Source organism: Danio aesculapii, chromosome 13 (genome assembly GCF_903798145.1).
Source record: "Danio aesculapii chromosome 13, fDanAes4.1, whole genome shotgun sequence".
Lineage (NCBI taxonomy): Eukaryota > Metazoa > Chordata > Actinopteri > Cypriniformes > Danionidae > Danio > Danio aesculapii.
The window spans coordinates 192,137-198,747 of NC_079447.1; positions in this window are offsets into that span (position 1 = coordinate 192,137).

The following is a 6,611-nucleotide window of genomic DNA, read 5'->3' on the forward strand; positions in this document are numbered from 1 at the left end:
GTGAGGCTTCTGTTTCCCTCCTGCTGTTCAGTGTGTGTGTGTGTGTGTGTGTGTGTGTGTGTGTGTGTGTGTGTGTGTGCGTGTGCGTGTGCGTGTGTGTGTGTGTGTGTGCGTGCTCAGAGCAACAGGAAGTGACAGCTCTTTGATCTGAACACCAGGCTGGATGCTGATTGGCTCTTCCAGCAGACAGATGTAATAATAACTCAATCTGACATGAGCTGTCAGCAGCGGTTAGCCTACATCTGCAGATCATTCAGCTGTAGCCTCTCCATATTCAATATACAGCTCATCTCACAGACATTTGCCTGATGTGTGTGTGTGTGTGTGTGTGTGTGTGTGCATGCCCCACATTATTCATACCCAAACAATTGATTTATTCATTTTCCTTTGGCTTAGTCCCTCATTTATCAGGGCTCGCCACTGCGGAATGAACCACCAACTATTCCAGTATATGTTTTACACAGCGGATGCTCTTCCAGCTGCAACCCAGTATTGGGAATCACCCATACACACTAATTCACTCACACACTCATACACTGCGGCCAGTTTAGTTGATCAATTCCCCTATAGCACATGTGTTTGGACTGTGGGGGAAACCAGAGCACCCGGAGGAAACCCACACCAACACGGGGAGAACATGCAAACTCCACACAGAAACACACACTGACCCAGCCGAGACTCGAACCAGCGACCTTCTTACTGTGAGGCGATCATGCTACCCACTGAGCCACCGTGCCGCCCATAGTGCCTTTTACCTTTAGAGAGTCTCCATCTGTAGTGTGTTTGCACATATACTGCTGCTTCAGTCACAATAAGCTCATGAACACAGCGACTCTGTCTGTCTGTTCACTGCCGCACATGACTGATGGCAGGATACACAGCGCTCCTCATCATCCTCAGCTCTTGACTTGTTCTCCAGTTCTTCATGGCTGTCTGCATGACGGGATGTTTTCTGGATTTGGGTCAGGCTGTATCTCAGCTGTAAATGCGGTGCGCTCCAGCTGTTTGTGTTTCTGCAGATCTGATGAGACATTCAGGTCAGGTGAGACTGTAAAGCTGACGGAGATCTGCTGCACACACACACACACACACACACACACACACACACACACGTCTGGATGAGATGCTGCAGACTGACCTCAGGCCAGAGCAACACTGCTAATCCACTTTACTGATGTATGATCTGATTATCTGTAACGCCACACTGAACAATCATCTCTTCAGCTGTGTGTGCGTGTGCGTGTGCGTGTGTGTGTGTGTGTGTTAGAGGTGTGAACCTACACTGGTCTCGCGGTTCGGTTCGATTATCATGCCATTGATTTGGTTCAATTCGATATTTCGGTGCATCACGGTGCATTGACGATGCTTTCCATACACAGTGTTGTATTTTAGGGGGTGGCTATAACAAGCTGTCTGTATAAACACACAGACACACACATGGAACAGGAAACTGAGGCTACAATTCACACAGGCTCACCAAAACTGGACAATAGAAGATTGGAGAAACGTTGCCTGGTCTGATGAGTCTCCATTTCTGCTGACACATTCGGATGCTCGGCTCAGAATTTGGCCTCAACAACATGAGAGCATGGATCCATCCTGCCTTGTATCAGCGGTTCAGGCTGCTGGTGGTGGTGTAATGGTGTGGGGGGAGATTTTCTTTGGGTCCATTAGTACCAATTGAGCATGGTGTCAACGCCACAGCCTACCTGAGTATTGTTCTGACCATGTCCATCCCTTTATGAGCACAGTGTCTCCATCTTCTGATGGCTACTTCCAGCAGGATAACGCACCATGTCATAAAGCACCAATCATCTCAGACTGGTTTCTTGATCATGACAATGAGTTCACTGTACTCAAATGGCCTCCACAGTCTCCAGAGCTCAATCCAATAGAGCACATTTGGGATGTGGTGGAACGGGAGATTGGCATCATGGATGTGCAGCCGACAAATCTGCAGCAACTGTGTGATGCTATCATGTCAATATGGAGCAAAATCTCTGAGGAATATTTCCAGCAGCTTGTTGAGTCTCTGACATGAAGGATTAAGGCAGTTCTGAAGGCAAATGGGGGTCCGACCCGGTACTAGTGAGGTGTACCTAATAAAGTGGCCAATACTTGTAATTTATTTATGCATACGCACAGCACAGAAAAGACTTAATGAGATCTAAATGAAAGAAGTCTTTCCAAATCTTCAGTTCATCTGCTGATATTATATTCATATGGCAGTGTGTGTGTGCATCACAGAAAAACTCATATCAGATCTCTCCATAGTTCTGCTGCATCTAGAATCTTCAGCTGTGGTGCAGAATTTCTCTTCTGTTTTCCCAACACATTAAATTGATCAAGAGTAACGTTTAACAGTACTGAAGACTTCTAATTGAAATCAGAGCGGTTCTTATGAACTTTCTGCATGTGTGAATACTGACCCAACAGAGCATCAGTTTCAGCTTCACGTCTGAATATTACACCTATATCTCCTGTATATCTGATCCAGTACAGCTCAGCGGAGCGAGAGTCTTCCTCCAGGAACATCAGGAGACTCGTCTTTAATTAATATTGTGTTAGTCGAGCTGTAAAAGTGATCCAGACACACACGCAGCCGGTTCTGGAGGTGTGTTAGATGTATTTGGGTCAGTCTTGTACACACACGCTGCAGGATTGGACAGGTTTAGTGAACATCTTCCTCTCTGAAATGTTCAATATCGAGCAGAACTGAGAGACGTTTGACAGAAGCTTTTATTCTCCGCTTCTAAAGCACAGGAAGTTCTGCCTCTGCTATTGAAGAGAGTCTTACACACTCACACACACACACACACACACACACACACGGCTCTCTGTGATTGACATACTAATAAAGCACTAAGAGGACGTTTTGTCAAGCGTCCAGTGCGTCTTAATCCTGTGAATGAAGGCTTTCTGCATGCGGATTAGAGCGGGAGGTGTTGCAGAGCGCTGGTGGGAACGGCTGGAGTACACACACACACGCACACACACACGCACGCACGCACACACACACACACACAAACAACCCAGTTCACATCATTCTTGTCAAACATTTACAAAAATAACTGGAGAGTTGTAGAATAAGATTGACAAAATAAACTTTGAACAAAATTAAATTACATACAATTAAATACAGACGCACGCACATGCGCACACACACACACACACACACACACACACACACACACGCACACATGCAAAACCCCTAAATAAAAATCTATGAATAGAAAATATTAATTAATAAATCAAAATAAATTAATATAATAGAGTTTTAAAAGCATCATGACAGTCTCTAAAATAAATGTGGATCGTAAAAGATTAAATTACAGTTAAATAAATAAATAAATAAATAAATAAATAAATAAATAAATAACTAAATAACTAAATATTTTATAAAGCATAGTCACAATGTTAATTATGTATAAAATACATGTCGGTAAAGGATAATTGAAGAATATTGTTCTTAACACTTTCTTTCTGAAACTGAAATTACAGAGACACAATATAAATGACAAAATAAAAATGTAAAATATAAATAAATATAAAATAGGGAATAATTAAATGAAAATCACAGTGTCGGTTATGGATAAAATACAAGTTGAATCATTAAATGTTGAAATAATTCATGTCCAACAATAGAAATGAATATTGTTCTCAGCCCGTCCCTCATAAACCTAATGAAAATACACATCGGTTCTGTTTAAAACACATGTTGGGTAGTGAAACTAGTGAAGTAATAACCCATGCACACATGTATATCAACAAACAAACCTAAAAGAGTTCAGTAGAGTCTGCAGAAACCCGAAGGCTTAGACTGAGAGTGTGTAGACGTACAGACTCTGAAATAGACCGTAAAAGGGTCCCGAGTGGAGCTCTGCTTCTTAAAGATGGGTCTTTCTGATGAACTGAAGCGCTGCTGATGTGAGCTGATCTGCTGCTCTAATGAGCTCTGCTGGACTGGTTAATTAATCAGTCACCACTCGTTAAGCAGGATTAACCACTCTCCATTAGGACTCAGCTGAAGTTAGAATTATTCGCCCCTGTTCAACTTTATTTCCTTTATATCTCTCCCCTGAGTTCTGTTCAACAGGGAAGATTCGTTCAACACATTGCTAATCATAATAGTTTTAATAACTCATCTCTACTTAATTAATCTGTCAAATATACAGTTAACCGGCAGCTGTGATTGCCAGTATTTCACTGTTAAAGATACACTACAAACCGTATGAGTAATTTCTCATTTTTACAGTAAACTACCGTCCTTCATTCATTTATAGAGGTAATAATTCTCTATTTTGATTTACCAACATCTACACCTCTCTTGTTACACAGTTAGACACGTTAGCACAGCCATACGCAGGTGGTGATGAGAGAGTCACATAATGACCCAACACTCATCACAAATAACTTTACCCACAAGCAGAAGAACAAATGCCATATTCCTCCATCAGAGACGAGACCTCTTATCAACATTTACATGTTAAATAGGTGGCCAGATGAGTGGGATGCATTGGAAAATGATAAATGACATGAAATCCAACCTGAAATCTCCAACAGAATTAAGACATTTGAAGACTGGATTTGATCAAGTTATTTTTACCAGATGTTGTATTGAGCACAAGATAAACTCACACATTTTTATTTAAAGATGAAGAGCTCACTCAGTGTTTGTGCTGCAAAACTCTGACTGTAAAACTCATTTTACTGCACTGTCCTGCCTTTAATGCTTCTACAAGACGTCTTAATGAAATGAACTCTCTTCAGCACATGTTTAGCAGAGTGACACCAGGAAAGATTTGAGATTTCTCATCATGTATTAACACTAAACATCTTATTAACTTGTGTATTCATGTGTTTGTTGTTCTTTATTGTTTATTTCATATTGAAATGTTCTTGTCATGAAAGTAGCCTTGCTTGCTGACATGGCAATAAATAAAAAACACATTACATTACATTACCACTGTCAAGTGTATAGAAGCTGCTCAGTGTCCTTCACACAGCTACTGAACAGCAGCATGGTAACAGGCATAACATTAAAGTCATCAAATAAACCTTGTTAATCAACATTAGATCTAACATAAATCTCTAATGACTAAAGAGACTAACAACTAAAGAGATCCAGAGCAATGTCAACAACAAGCATCAAAGGTGATGTGCCATGCAGGGAATTCTGGGAAAGTCAATTTACTGTTATTCGCCGTATATAGTAAGGAAACATACTGATAACCAGGTGAGGGAGTTTTACTATAGTATTTTTACAGTTTTTTACCATTAAATCATGGCCATTTGATATATTTTCTCTTTGTCATGATGACAGTAAATAATATTAGACTAGATATTCTTCAAGACACTAGTATTCAGCTTAAAGTCACATTTAAAGGCTTCACTAGGGTAATCAGGGTAAAGTTAGGGTAATTAGGCAAGTCATTGTATAACAGTGGTTTATTCTGGAGACAATCCAACACTAATATTGCTGAAGGGGGCTAATAATATTGACCTTAAAATGGGTGTAAAACAATTAAAAACTGCTTTTATTCTAGCTGAAATAAAAGCAAATAAGACTTTCTCCAGAAGAAAAGATATTAGAGGAAATACTGTGAGAAGTTCCTGAATCTGAGAAACATCATCTGGGAAATATTGGAAAAGAAAATCACAGGAGGGTTAATAATGCTGACTTCTGCTGTAAATAACTATTGATTGAATGTAGAGAAATGCTAATATATTGTGATTTATATATTGTTATCAGGATATGAGAGGATGACTTATCGTCATAATAATAATAATAATAATGCGTCATGTATGTTATTTCTACTGTGCTTTTGTAACCCATTGAAGCAGCAGTGTTCTCCATCGTCTCCTGAGCAGATGAATCTCCCTCTGAGGCTCTGTTTACATCATGTTTAGCTCAATAAAGCATTAGCTGTGGGCTTTCTAACATTAGCAGGCCTGTGGATTGTGATTGGCTAAATATAGCATCAACATCTGCTCTGAATGAGGAGCGTCTGACTGTCCACATCTGTGGGAGATTCCTGGGTTCTGCGTTTTTATTTATTTATTTATAAGATATTTATTTTTTTCTACCAGAATTTGACCGATAAGAGCACTTGTAGTTTATTTAGCCTGCTTTTTGTGTTCACTATCCCTTCAAATATAAGAGGAAGTTCAGCTTGTTTCAGAATATCAATACCCAGGGGCTTTATCTGGACTCTCGTCTTGGTTTTAAAACAAATAAAGGTATGTAACCAGGTCAAAATGAGTATAGTTCATTTTAGGTTTATTATAAATTCAGTCATTCATTTTCCTTTGGCTTAGTCCCTTAATCATCAGGGGTCGCCACAGTGGAATGAACCACCAACTATTCCAGCATATGTTTTACACAGCAGATGCCCTTCCAGCTGCAGCCCAGTACTGGGAAACACCTATACACACTCATTCACACACACACACACACACACACTCATACACTACGGCCAGTTTAGTTCCCCTATAGCACATGTGTTTGGACTGTGGGGGAAACAGGAGCACCCGGAGGAAACCCACACCAACACGGGGAGAACATGCAAACTCCACACAGAAACACACACTGACCCAGCTGAGACTCGAAC